The 14,640-nt window shown below is 38.0% G+C and overlaps 1 protein-coding gene across 1 annotated transcript in view; it reads left to right on the top strand.

The window, feature by feature from the left end:
* The window catches only part of MMAA (metabolism of cobalamin associated A), a 1,182,217-nt gene that overhangs the window by 10,884 nt on the left and 1,156,693 nt on the right, over positions 1–14,640 (top strand). The gene's annotated exons all lie outside the window — the stretch shown is intronic.

Below are 14,640 nucleotides of genomic sequence, written 5' to 3'. Positions count from 1 at the left end.
TGTGGTAGGTCTATGTGGGACTGGGTGTGTGTGTGGTTAACTTCTCCTCCTGTCTGGTCTTGCCAGTCCTGAGTTGAGAGAGTTCAGCCTCCAGTTTGGCTATATAGTTGCATCTCTCACATGTATTTGTGTTTGTTGGGAGGAGGAGAGGGTTGTCTGTGTACATGAGACAATTGTAGCATTGTCTCAGGATTCCCAGATTAACCAGCTGAACCGGAGAGGATGCCAGCAATCTACCACTCGACATGCTAGAATATTATAAGGTAGTGCTGTGCCTTTAAGGGAAGTAGGTACTCACAGGGAAGGTAGGTGGATGTAGTGCTTACTTAGAAGAGAGGTTTTGAGAACAAGTGCTAGGCTTAATAAAGCGATTAGACTAGATTATTATAAGAGTAGAGCTTTCTTAAGGGAAAATTTGAAGAGCAGACTTCGCGGAGCCAGAAAACTTTAACCTTGTTTAACCGGCGCTGCGCTATGTGCACAACCGCGCAAAGCCGTGCAAACACGGATTTTAAACAGGGAACTTCAAAAGAGCTAGAAATGGTCCAAAACAACCAATTGCTACAAGCTCTTGTGCTGAGGTCACTCCTTCAGGGACAGATAGGCTGCTCAAGGCTCCCCACTCCCACTGGTGAGCAAAGAAACTTCCTTCTATCCAAGTAAGGCAATGGACACCACAGGAACTACACCACAGCCCAGAATACAGCAAAGCCTTGTATACTGGTCTAAACTAGTCGAGGAGAGGCGAGAAAGCAAGGATTTTTAAGGATTTTTTTTTGTTTTTGAGATAGAAAGCACACAGAAATGCAGGAAACAGTAATAAATCAGTTGCACAGGCTAGCACACTTTAGTAGGCAGCCTCAACAATTAAATTAACAAACAACTTTCGACCAATTTTCGATTAAATGAAACTTTAAGTGCAGATAATATATAATGCAACAAATAGTTAAACAGTTTAAGCTTGCTCAAGATGAGCAAGAGAAGGTATTTCAGGTAAATAACAGCAAAAAATACTTAAATCGGGAAAGTAGTCGCTTTTCTCAGTTCTCTGCTGCTAGGACCACTCTGCAGGACCACGAGGAGCTGTTGCTGAGTAGTATAGCCAGAAAACGCTCAGAGGCGGATTTTAAACAGGGAACTTCAAAAGAGCTAGAAATGGTCCAAAACAACCAATTACTACAAGCTCTTGTGCTGAGGCCACAAAGCTGTCTGGATACAGAAGAACAGTGAATGGGATCCTAAATGTGCGCTTCTAATAGTATGCAAAATAATAATTTTCAAATGCATCTAAACACTTCAGTTATGGAGCTGGGTGACTTCTCCCTCACTTATACTCTGTGTATTCCATCCTACAGAACACTGCCAAGAGATATAAGGGTCTAGTTACAGAACACTGCCAAGAGATATAAGGGTCTAGTTACAGAACACTGCCAAGAGATATAAGGGTCTAGTTACAGAACACTGCCAAGAGATATAAGGGTCTAGTTACAGAACACTGCCAAGAGATATAAGGGTCTAGTTACAGAACACTGCCAAGAGATATAAGGGTCTAGTTACAGAACACTGCCAAGAGATATAAGGGTCTAGTTACAGAACACTGCCAAGAGATATATAAGGGTCTAGTTACAGAACACTGACAAGAGATATAAGGGTCTAGTTACAGAACACTGCCAAGAGATATATAAGGGTCTAGTTACAGAACACTGCCAAGAGATATATAAGGGTCTAGTTACAGAACACTGCCAAGAGATATATAAGGGTCTAGTTACAGAACACTGCCAAGAGATATATAAGGGTCTAGTTACAGAACACTGCCAAGAGATATATAAGGGTCTAGTTACAGAACACTGCCAAGAGATATATAAGGGTCTAGTTACAGAACACTGCCAAGAGATATATAAGGGTCTAGTTACAGAACACTGCCAAGAGATATATAAGGGTCTAGTTACAGAACACTGCCAAGAGATATATAAGGGTCTAGTTACAGAACACTGCCAAGAGATATATAAGGGTCTAGTTACAGAACACTGCCAAGAGATATATAAGGGTCTAGTTACAGAACACTGCCAAGAGATATATAAGGGTCTAGTTACAGAACACTGCCAAGAGATATATAAGGGTCTAGTTACAGAACACTGCCAAGAGATATAAGGGTCTAGTTAGTCTAAGTACAATCCCCTTGATGGCTGCCTGACTGATGGCCAGAGCTGTGAAAGCTACAAATGAGCACTAAACTCTCACTGAGGTAATTTTGATTACATTTGGTAGGAAAACTCATCCCAAATAAAGACTTATTACTGTGAAATAATGAAACTGATTTTTTTTTTGTCAGCGGAGTTACAAACAAAGACAAAGACAAAAATTGGCCAGAGTTCTCTGGATTTGTGGAGAAAAAAAAATGAGATTTCTAAGTCCTATTACATCCACTAAAAAAACACAAACCTATAGCTGTCAAGCTGATTACACATCATTTTAATGTTACTTTTGTTGAGAAAATACAGAGATAAAAATTTGTATTGCTAATTTTATTTTTTTAATTTTATTGCTAATTTTTGTTACTTTATTAGTGGCTTACTGTAAGACTCACTGAATTAGTGCTAATTCATATATAAGAAGTGGGGAAAATTAATCTAGGATTCTGAGACACATGATTAAAAGTGAAATAAGGATGAATACAGTAGGTTATCGGAAAATAACCTGACATAATTTGAAATATCTTACATATAGATTTGGCATCATATACATCAAATAAAAATATACAAGCTTTGCAAGTTATAAAGTTGACAAAAGCACGTCACAGTATGGTCTATGGGAAAGCTAAAATCTTTTAGAAGAGAAATATGTAAACAACATGCACTTCTTTTAGTCAAGAAAAAATATATATAACTATGATAGAAATAGGCATCAAAAAAAGTCTGAGGAACCACAAAGTAATTGTTAAAAAAGAGTTGAAAAGAAGCTCAGCACTGATTGTTCACTTTTTTTTTTTTTTTTTTGCTGAGTAAGATTGAGTATCTAAGGTAAATATTTTCTTTAAATACTACACAAATGTTGGTCTTGCAAAAAAAAAAAAAACATTCTTGGTAAATGAAATAACTGGTTTGAAAATCAGCACCTCCAAAATTGGATGTCATAGTGTGGATTTCTCAGTGGACCGTTCTCCCCTGGTAAAAGTGTGGATTTCTCAGTGGATGGGAGGACACATACCTCAGGTGGAGTATATATGTATCTTGCGGTTTTACTCAAGTGAATGTAGAATGGATCAGAGACATGATCGGCATATGGGTGCAGAGGCAGCAGTGCTGTAGTGTTGTACCAGATCTGTGGATGTGAAATGGGAATTTACAGGACAAAGCTATCAATTTAATGGTCAGTCTGCACCCCTATCATTATAATGTATGGTGGTGACTGCAAAGATGTTTACTTATACAAGTGTTAGAAAAGATGCTCCTTTGCAGGGTAGCCTGGCTCACACTCTGTACTAAAACTGAGGGGCCCAGCATTCTCAGAGGATCTTAGAGTGCAGGCACAGATAGCTCATATTCGGGGACTTGCTTTAAGTGGCCCGGGCATCTTGCAGGGATGCCCTGCATGTCTTCCATGGGAAGACTACCAGGCAATGTTCACTGGGTGGAGAGCCTAGGACAAGCCCAGGACACATTGGAGAGATTATATTTCTCAGTTTTTATGGTAAAGACAAACTTACTGGGGAAAGGAGAGCCTGCAATACACTACTTGGCTTGCTGTCATGACTCTTACCAGGAAAATCAAGTTTTGTAAAAGACAAGCTTGTAGATATCAAACTGGATACTGAAACACTTTAACCATTGTGAGTGAACAGAGGTGTAATAAAATAATAGGTTTACAATCAATAGATATTGTACTGAAAAATTATATAGCACAAATAAATAAAAACAATGGAAGTTTCTGCAGTTAAAACTGCTTAATAAGGAAGCATTATATTTGTCAAAACTTAAATGTATTATCTTTAGCTTGCTTGACAGAAGCTGGCTATATAAAATTCAGTTAGACTAGAGAGAAAGTCTGCAGAAAATACTTATGTAAAATGAAGATGAATTTGAAGAAATTGGTACAATGAAATTCAATCACAAGTATTTGTTGCACAGGATATCAAATATGTTTTTTAGAACCACATCAGTTCCATATGCTATGCACACTAAGGTAAACAAAATTAGCAGACTGAGAGAAGAGAAAATAACTCATGTAAAATATGAAACATTCAGAATAGGTTGTTACTGTGGTACTGTACTCAAACACAGCAGAACTAAGCCATTTACAGTGCCAGCAGGATCTCAAGCTAAAGAAAGACAAATTAAAATAGTGTTTTTTTTCTTTCGTATTGCAGACTGTTGGCATCTTTGTAAACCATATTTGAACTCTAACTTTTAATCTGCAAAAATGTGTATTTCCATGGTCTGGGAAAATGTGACCTTTTCTCTTTTTGAATATAAAAGGACAAGTTGTTGTTGTGTCTTTCGGCTTATCCCGGTTAGGGGTCGCCCCAGCGGAACTCCAGTCCGCTAATATTTGGTAGTGGATTTTTATGTGCCGAGTTACCAGCCCTGACGCACAACCTTCAATGAAGGCATGCCCATTCACGCATGCCTCCACACAGAAGACGCTCTAGATGAGAATCGAACGGGACAACGTCTTGCTGTGAGGCGACAACGCTACCGCAGCACCACTACAGGATAAGTAAGAACATGAAATGTCTTGAAAGTGTAATTTTCCATGGTGTCTCAAGAAGGATCTTATGTGCTTGCATATCTCTAAGCCACACAAGGCTGGAGAGAGGAAAAGCCAAGAGTCATATAATATAATTAAAGCACACTTCAAAGGAAATGGTCCTTTGTATGTAAATGTGTTGTTCTTGGGGAAAATTACAAGAGTATGCACTGGTTTAATTACATTTGTTACAGGAAAGGTCTGCTGTAATTAGTCTTGTTCTTAATGAATTACTCCACAGTGTGTGTGTGTGTGGTGGGGGGATTAAAGTAAAATGTCTTGTTCTAATGTAAGCTGATGCCTTCTGCAAAAGGAAATAATGTAATGGTTTCTGGAAACAGGACTGTACTGGACTAAGTACATATTTGAGACTGATCTTTGCTCTGTCTTGCCTTTGCTTGGAAGAAATTGGTAACACATCTTGAAAGGGTCTGTGCTCTGCTTGTGTATATATTTTTTTAAACTTAGGAATAGTTAGGACCAGTAATATTTACTAAGAGATAGATGTGATGTGTAGTTATTCATAGCTTATAGGTTCATATGTTAGTACTAGGCTAGCTGCTTTTGTGGGCCATTTTAATCCTAGTCAATTACCTGTTTGAGAATCAAACCCCACACCTTGTGTCTGCAAGGTAAACACCTTAACCATTCCTTAGTTCAGATTCTTTTACTTTTCATATTCTGTGAACTGTTCTGATATTCCTTGTGCACTGTCTCATTCTTCTGCATATTTAAACATATTTAAACATTAACTGTATTGTGTGCTTTAAAGTTTATTTAAGCTCATGTAGCTGATCATTTTATTACATATCCATTATTGCTATTTTTCACTTACTACTATAGGTTAACAGGATGCAGGTCCATCTCCACTTGGCTACATCATACGGGCCTACTACCGGTGAAAAATATCAGTGTGCGGAATTTCATTTTGGCTTAATTAACACCTATGTGGTGTGGAATGTCACACCTTGAGTAGCCTACACACAGCTTGCATTCTAGAGCATTTTCTGAAAAATAAACTTAAAAAGCATAAGATAGATAAATACAAATATTTTGTGAATAGTAAAAGCTATTAAAACTATACAAATAGCAATGTTATCAGTAAGAAGTGTTTTCAGTGTTAACAGTCAGTGCATTCATAGTCTTTAGATTGTTGCGTCTTTCGGCTTTTCCCGGTTAGGGGTCGCCACAGTGGAACTCCGGTCCGCTAATGATTGGTAGTTGATTTTTACATGCGTTACCAGCCCTGACGCACAACCTTCAACGAAGGTACACCCATTCACGCATGTCTCCACGCAGAAGACGCTCTAGCTGAGAATCGAACTGGACAGTGTCTGACTGTTTGGCGACAACGCTACTGCAGCACCACCACCACGGGTCATGCATTCATAGTCTTTAGATAAATACTATAATGCAGATGATCCCCAAATTATTTTTTGATAAACTTTCTGAAACAAATTCTCATATCTTGGAAACTGTACAACCTAGACATATATTGTTAGACCAGTTTTGTTAACAAGACATAAACTTTCATTCGACAAATCCCTCCATGAATTGATGTTTATACAGATATTTACAGAAATATGAAAACATATGCTTAATTGTATAATTAGCAATACAAATAACACTGAATAGCTCTCAAGATATGCAACTTACAGCACAAATATCAACGACAGTTTTCTTCAAAAACAAACCGTTTCACTTGATGTCATGCAACAGTTTGTAATTAATTTGATTTTTGAAGTATTAAGTACTTATGGAAGTATTGTTTATGTTCTTTATTATAAACAATAGGAATATTTGAGGTATAATGTGATATAAATGGACATCAACAATGAATTTTCTTGTCTCCCACCATGGCATATCACCCCAAAGCCCTCAATAACATGTAGTGCTCTCATTTATGAAAATATGAACAACAGGGTTGGCATAATGGTTAAGGTGTTTACCTCATAGACAAAAGGTACAGGGTTTGATTTTCAGCTAGGATTCATGGCTAGGCTTAAAAATGCCCCTGTGGAAAATCTTAGTGCCATTTGTTAATAACTATTTGTACTTTCTAATACTGCCTATTAACAGCTGGTAAGTTGCTTAGTTAAAGAAGCCAGACTCAAAAAAAGGTCTTGAGTGTGCATTGAAAATATACAAAATCCTTGAATGAATGAATAAGAGAGAGAGAGACTAAAATCTCTACTCTGTAAGTGGCATCTGTACAGTCTAATTTTGGTGGATGTTGAAACCCATATCCAAGACAGTATTGTATATTATTGTTATGTTTGTATGGCCAGCGTACAGTTTATAAATTGATTATTGATTTAGACTTGTGTGCATTTGCACTTTCTTTTAGTTTACCCTGTTGGGTTACCAGTGGTGATTTGAGAGACCAGTCCTCTGGCACCGGTAGGATATTTTCTCCACATTAGTTTTAGTGGTACCAACTGTCCACGTCATTTTATGTGGCGTTGGTGGGATTCACTTCATCAGTGAGACAAATCCTTACACATTGAGACCAAGTAGAATCTTTAGAACACTATCCTATAACCAATGGAGACTGGTGATTTTAAAGCAAGGGGGTGCTACAAAAAAATAAATTAATGTGGTAGGGCTATGTTATAGTAGGTCAATGACTATTTTATCCACAGTCTGCTTCAGTACCCAATTATTCTATCTATTTTAATGACTATTATCACCTCAAATATCTGACTGTGATCAAATTAAAAAACAATAATAGTGAAATTAATGTATTCAGCTTGTTTTACTTAAATACTCACTAGTCTTTTCAAGCTAGATATGTGATCATTTTTTTTTGTCTCCCCACCTCTGCTCTTCATGGTACCAGCCTGACACCCCTGTACCTGTCTCTGCTGGATCTACCAGCTGCTTACCCCCACCCCTGGACTTAATCCAGTGTTGCTGTGGCCGATCACAAAACTAGGAATCCAGGGCTTGACTTGTCTGTGCATCCATCCATGGGAGTTCTACTTTATGTCCTATCCATTTCTTCCCCCTCCCTTTTGCTGACCTAATTGAACGCCTGGGGTAGAGCATGCTATGGAGATGTGTGGCTTATCACCCCACCTCCACAGCAGCTCAGCCATGTCTCCACCCTGTACCCCTGTTTAGGCATACCTACCAGTGTGCCTTCCCCAGCCTCCACCAGGGATACACAAGGTAGACCCACATAGATCTGCCCTCCCTGCCACTTCTCAGGTCATCTGGGTCATAGTCAGGGATTTATCTTTCTACACCACCTAAGCAGCATCAACTGTTTAAGTGTGATCAAATGACAGCAGGGGCTCTGTCATTTTTACTAACAGACTGTTTGTATGCCCACCAATGACAGTCACTTTATTGACTGCATACCCCTCAGAGCTCAAACTGTGATCAAATTAAAAAAGTATATAAATTCATTTATTTACATTTTACTGGATAAGTGAAATGGTATAAGGACACCTTTCTGCCATGACTTGGATCTCGTAGGCAAGAACAATAAACATAACATAATTAAACCAAACACACATTAAAGCAGAATAAAATACTGAAATAAAATTGAAACTGAAAAGTAAGAGAGTGATGCAAAATAGCTTGAATATTTGAACAACAGTGTATGTTATGCAATAGCGATGGCAGAGTAAACAACAAAAAACAAGCAAGCTAAGTAATGGAGATGCAACATAATATCTAAGGTGCATTTAATAAGTATATAACAAACACAACCCTCTGGTTTGTAGAGGGTGAAAGGCTCTTAGAAGATAAGAATACATGTTGCTGTGCTTCTTGCAATAAAATGTAGAAACACGTAGCAGATGGACAACTTCACAAAATACAAGAAATTAGATCTAAATGCTAAATCTTACAACAGAATAATGGGGAATGGGTAAGACGTGGTGTACCACAACAGAAAGAAAGTAGCCAATTTGGCACAAATCAGCCAGTATCTCTGAATCAGTGAAATTTATTTTCTTTAGCAATATGCTGTTTGAGAGATTTCTTGAATTCTTAAAGTTTCTCGGAATTCCTGATGATTTCTGGAATGTTATTCCAGGTGGTTAGGGTAGACTTGGAGAATGTCCATTTACAAGAGGACAGATTGAAAGAAGTCTTTAGCAGATGCAAGAATTGGAGTTCCTGAAGGAATAACGTTGTTCTCTGATTTATTTGTTGACATCTGTTTACCAGGAAAGTCCAGCTGGGTAATAAATACCCATTTTCAGTGGAGGCCTTGGCAGAAAAGCTCAAGAGAGTTAAATAATATAAAATAAAACACCAGTAGAAATGTAATTAAAGCATATATACATACAGTTTGATAGTGGAATACATATGATGCATTAAAGCATGAGCAGACATCAGTGATATAAAACTAAAAAGAAATAAAAACATGATGCAGATGACTGCAAACTAGGAGCCATAATCGAAACTCCTAACGATGTGGACATCCTACAAAAGGGCCTCAATGAGACATGCCTGGTGTCAAAGCCATGACCTCACACTCAATGCCAAAAAGTGCACTGTCCATCCCCTTTGGTAAAAAACTCTGTACCCATGAACTACCACATAGGCGGTAGTCTACTTAACACTGAAAGTGTGATAAGAAACCTTGGAACACAGGTGGACAGTAGTCTTTCCTTTGATACTCACATCGCCACAGTTGTCAGGAAATCCTTCTACGTGGCACACCTCATCACAAAAGGTTTCTCATCCAGGAAAAAAAATTTCATTGTTCCCCTCTACTCGTCACTCATTAGACCCATTATAGAGTACAACACCTCTTTTGGTATGTACCTCACAAGACATCTATCTACAACAACTGGAAAGGCTGCAGAAATATCTCTCAAAGATGATTACTGGCCTCAAACAGATGCCCTGCGCAGACAGTCTAAAAAAACTCCAGCTTTACTCCGTTGCATATCGCCTACTCAGAGGTGATCTCTGCCTAACATACAAAGCTATGTCAAACCCAGAGCTGTTGGACGTGCTCCACTTAAAGAAATCCCAATCCCTCCGAGCTACACACTCTAGGGTCCTAAACCTGGTCACCACAATAACCAGAACATGCTGGAGGGATAGATTCTTATCCCAGAGACTCCCCATACTCTGGAACAAACTACCTATCTATATCAAACAAAGCTCCTCATTAGCACTCTTCAAGAAAAATCTTTATAATTGGATGGGAAATAGGAAATTCTCCCCAGTGATCACTTCTGTGTCTCTGCTCGACAGTGGTACAGGAAAATAATTTTCTTGGATGGCGAAAGCCAGGGTACCTTTTTGTCTAGGTTTATATAGGCCCTAGGGCCAACAACCTAGTACCTACCTATGACAAGATATGACCATCGGTATACACAAAGCATTAGACATATAGTCTACTATGCTAAGAAATAAAAATAAAAAGATACAAGTGCATCCTAAGAGTGGAGAAAGGGCGGGTGTTGAAAGGTAAAGATAAATAGTATGATGAGAGTTTATATAAGTAGGAATGTAAAGTATTTGTTGATATAGATCATACAGGTCGGGTGCATGGGCATAGCCATGAATTAGTATGAAATTAAACTCTTTGAGAGAGGACTTAAATACATGGAGGCTAGATTTAGTTAAGATTTAATTTGGCATAGAGTTCCATAGTTTTTGATGCTTAGTTTAATGTAGAAGAGGATCACACCTTTCAATGATAATTTTATCTGAGAGAGTTGAGAAGTGTAGCTCTAGCAGAGAGAGAGAGAACCAGCTTATTTATTTATAGGTATGCAGTAATGTTTTGTTAGCAAGGTTAATCAATCTTAGAATTTTGTTGTCAGCAGATTGAAGTAGAACAGTAGTCTGAGGGGAGCAAAGAGCAAAAATAGACTCTATTCTGTTATAGTTATAGCTTACCTGGCTTCTACTGACAATATATTATTCTTTTAAATCTGTTGTGGCACCCAGCTGCTTGCTGGCCATCAGCTTCCCATGACTGATTGGCTCATTTATTCATCAAAGTGTGAGAACTGTTCCCATTGCAATTCTTGTCTGTAAGATAAGTGTTAGTCATGGAGCTTTCATTCAAGCAGCCATTAAGGTATTTTTGTTATACTGCCTAACCCCATGTCCTGGTGGTGATATGGGCTCTGTGTCATCATGGTAGGACCAGCTATGTCCCTAATATGGGGGCATTGATGGCTACCTTGACATGCCTCTGTGAGACCTACTGTACCAGATTGGGGGGATGCTCCTGATCCCTTTCCCGGGTGCATGTTCTTAGGGGAGAAGCCTATCGTACTTCTCTGGAATGCCAAGTCATCACAACCCTCCCTCCTAAGCAAGCACACAGATGTAAGTCGCACTTCTCTTGTCCACCCCTCCATGGCCCTTCTAGCTTCCAAAGCCATTAATGGTTCTCAAGTCATCTGGATCACAATTGGGGCCTTCTCCTTCTATATCACAGAGCTAAGGGAGTCAGTAGATTAGACATTTTATAAGAAGCCTTCAAATGAGAAATGTCTCAGTCTAGAAATTAAATAAGAAGTAAGAAGTTTTTATAAAGATAATGCCTAGATATCTTTGATCTTTGCCCAAGGTAAGTCACTGCCCAGTGGATCTATGCTGGTAATTATGTATGTTTATTTATATTTGTTTACTGAGGGTAGTGAACTAATCTCAAGGAACAGCCCAGGTGAATAGGACATGTAAGAAATTAGAAAAATATATTCATATATTCAAGGATATGCTAAAAATATTTACAAATGCAAAAATATGTTAAAACAGAAAAAAATACATACAAGGAAAACTTGTACAGTGCTTAGCAGAGCCTGGCACTTAGTTGTATGTTGTGTTTTTTTTTTTGTAGCTTTTTGGGTATGCCAAACATTGGCTTTTTGTGTCGGCAGTTAATTTGTCAGTGTGAAGCCAATTCCAGAAAATTTTGAAATCTTCCTAGAAGTCCCTGTTATGTGTTTAGATTCTCACTGGTTATTACGCTACTATCAGTATATAAGATGCAATTTGTCTACAGCAGGTCCCAGTTCAGATCATTTATGATAGAAGGGGCCCTAGAACTGAGCCTTGAAACATTCCTGTATTAATAGTGTCCTCTGCAGAGAAGTTGTAAAGACGGAGTATTCTAAAACTTTAGTTGGTAGGGTAGCTCTTTAAACCAGTGTAACACACTGGATGAAGGTCTGATGTCTGCTAGTTTGTTGAGTACCAAGGAATGGTCTACAATATCAAAAGCCTTTTTTGGATTATATGTGGTCACTCAAAGTATATACCTGTCCAGGTGCTATAGCCGGTGCAAAACCCATGCTGTATGTAAGAATGCCATACTTTATAATATACTCCAATTGTTCAGACATTTTTTTTCAAGAATTTTAGCAAGGAGCATAGGTTGGCTACGGATGAGAAATCAGTTTTGGTGGAAGGGGTAGACACACTAGCCAGTAGTACGGGTAAAACATGTCTAAAAGTTGTAGGACAGGGATTTGTTAATGAGAGGTATATTGAAAAAGGTAAAAATGCTTAGAGTATGATGATACTTAATTTTCATACCATGGAATGAATGTATAATGGAAATTTGAACTGTATCCATAATCTATGCTTTCTAATTATTTTTGGACTTCACACTTTTATAAGTTTTTAATATAGAAAAGGGGTATTGAAGAATGTTATGTAATAGTAGCCAGGGTATTATAAAATATGGGCTGTTAAAAAGTATGTTAAATGGATGAGGAGGGTTTACATAGGTTGTTAAGAAGTTCACTGATTATTGAATCAGTGAGGTTATACCTACAAGCTTTTGGGAAAATGGAAGAGGATCATAGGAGGTTACTAGGCTATTGGCCGTAAGGCCTCTACAAGCCTAGCCATGTTATACCTTTGTTCCCTTATGGACCAAGATATGTAGTCTATGTTTGCGAGTGAATCTAAGATCACCACCAGCTGCCGCTGTCTAAGAGGGACATAGGTGAAAAGACCTGTTTCCAGTGTTCCATATATGTAACTTGTAACTTTCTGCAGTATTCAGTTTTGAAATACTACTGCATATTCTAGCGGCTTGCTTTAGCTTTTGGCATTTAGTAAATTTGGAAAGGTTAGAGGGGTCATTTTTCCATTCCCTCCCAGACTCCTCTTTACCTTAATGAGTTATCTGATACTGTCAAGTGTGGCATGAGCTGTGTTTCCCTTGCCTTCTAAGTTTGGTTAGGAGATACAGGGGTTAGTAGATTATAGAAAGCAGAGAGAGCAGTTCTTGCATAGATAGAACTGTAAAAAATGGCTCCAGTCTACATGTTTAAGCTTGGCAAGTAGTATATCAGATGAGAAACATGAGAGATCTGGAGAGGAAATGTTTTGTGGGTGTCGGTTTATTTTTGTAAAGGCCAAATACAGAAAATAGAATACTGATTACTTATAGAATTAGGTAATACATGGAGCTGATGAAGTTTGGCATGTTTGTTAAAAGAATATCAAACAGAATATGGTTATGACAGGTAGAAAATCTGTTTAGTTGAGTTTGTGGGGATCCATACAATCAAGAAAAGGACCACTAGCTATTAGTTAATTATGCCTTTAGAATTCAACAATAGTATTTACTGTAGTTTCTATTAGGGTTATAGAAAAAACAGAGGGAAATAATTGCCACAGTAATATATTTCAGCTTGTTGCCTGGTGCATACTGTATAACCCATTGAAACACATTTACACAAACACCCATAGATATAGATAAAAATCACTCACCAACTGCAGCCATTTTACTGACTGTCTACACCTCAGGTGTCCAAATGGGATCAAATGAATAATAGCTACAGTGATTTACTTCACTTTGTTGGTTAAGAGTACTCATACAATCCACTTCAATACCCTGCATGCAAGCATGCACACACATACACACAAAGAGATGTGATCAATGACAATTAACTGTGTGTACCTCAGATGTCTGAATGTGATCTAATGAATGAATAAATAAAGGCAGCAGTAATGCATTTCATTGATGTCAGATGCATAGAGTGCAACCTACTGCACCCCCTACATAAACACATACATATGTGCCCACCAACTGGAAACACATTAATGAACCAGATGGATACAATTTAACTCGCTGCAAGTCCCACACACACATGCAAATATGACTAGTAATTACACTCAGTGTACACTTCAGATGCCTGAATATAATCAAATAAGCAAATATAAAAATGATGTCTCCAGTAAAGTATTTCAGTTCACTGCTGTCAGCTGCATACACTGCAGCCCTCCTCCATGCATGCACACATGCATACACACACAGATGTACCCATTAATTGCAGCCACACACAGACATGTACCCACCGAATACAGCCACTTTATTGACTGTGTACATCTCAGATGTCAATAATCAAATGAATTAATAAATACAGAAACAATTGCCACAGTAATGTATTCCAGAGTCTCAGCATGTAGCTATCAGGCGCACATAGTGCAATCCATTGCAACCCTTCCTACATACATATAAACACAAACATTATTAACTATTACAATGCTTACAGTCCTATATGATGACTAGCAGTTGAGCTTGTAGAGTTTAATTTTAAAAAAGAAAAATGCATTTAGTAATGAAAAGTTCAATCCCACATTTGCAGCCCTGTCTAAAAGTCAGTCTTATAATTAAAGTTTTGATTCCAGCTTCTTCAGGCAGCCTTCATCTGATATAGTCTGAGCCAACGGGAAAGGCTGCTTCCTACTTCACCAAGCAGCCAACACTGCAATGTCATTTTGTATGTTGCTAAAATGGCAGAAGGACCTATAATAATATCTGTATGCATAAATGCTGGACTGTTTTAAAAATAACCCATCTGAGTCAGCTTTTTTTTAATATAAATGGGAATGCCAATTCCTGAAATGGGAAATTCAATTATTAAAAAATAAATAAAAGTTTGTCACTTTTGG

This window comes from Protopterus annectens, chromosome 2.part1 (genome assembly GCF_019279795.1).
Source record: "Protopterus annectens isolate FY-2018-M chromosome 2.part1, PAN1.0, whole genome shotgun sequence".
In the NCBI taxonomy this organism is placed as follows: domain Eukaryota; kingdom Metazoa; phylum Chordata; order Ceratodontiformes; family Protopteridae; genus Protopterus; species Protopterus annectens.
Note: the sequence above shows the minus strand (reverse complement) of the source record. Positions and strands in the feature narration are given on the sequence as shown.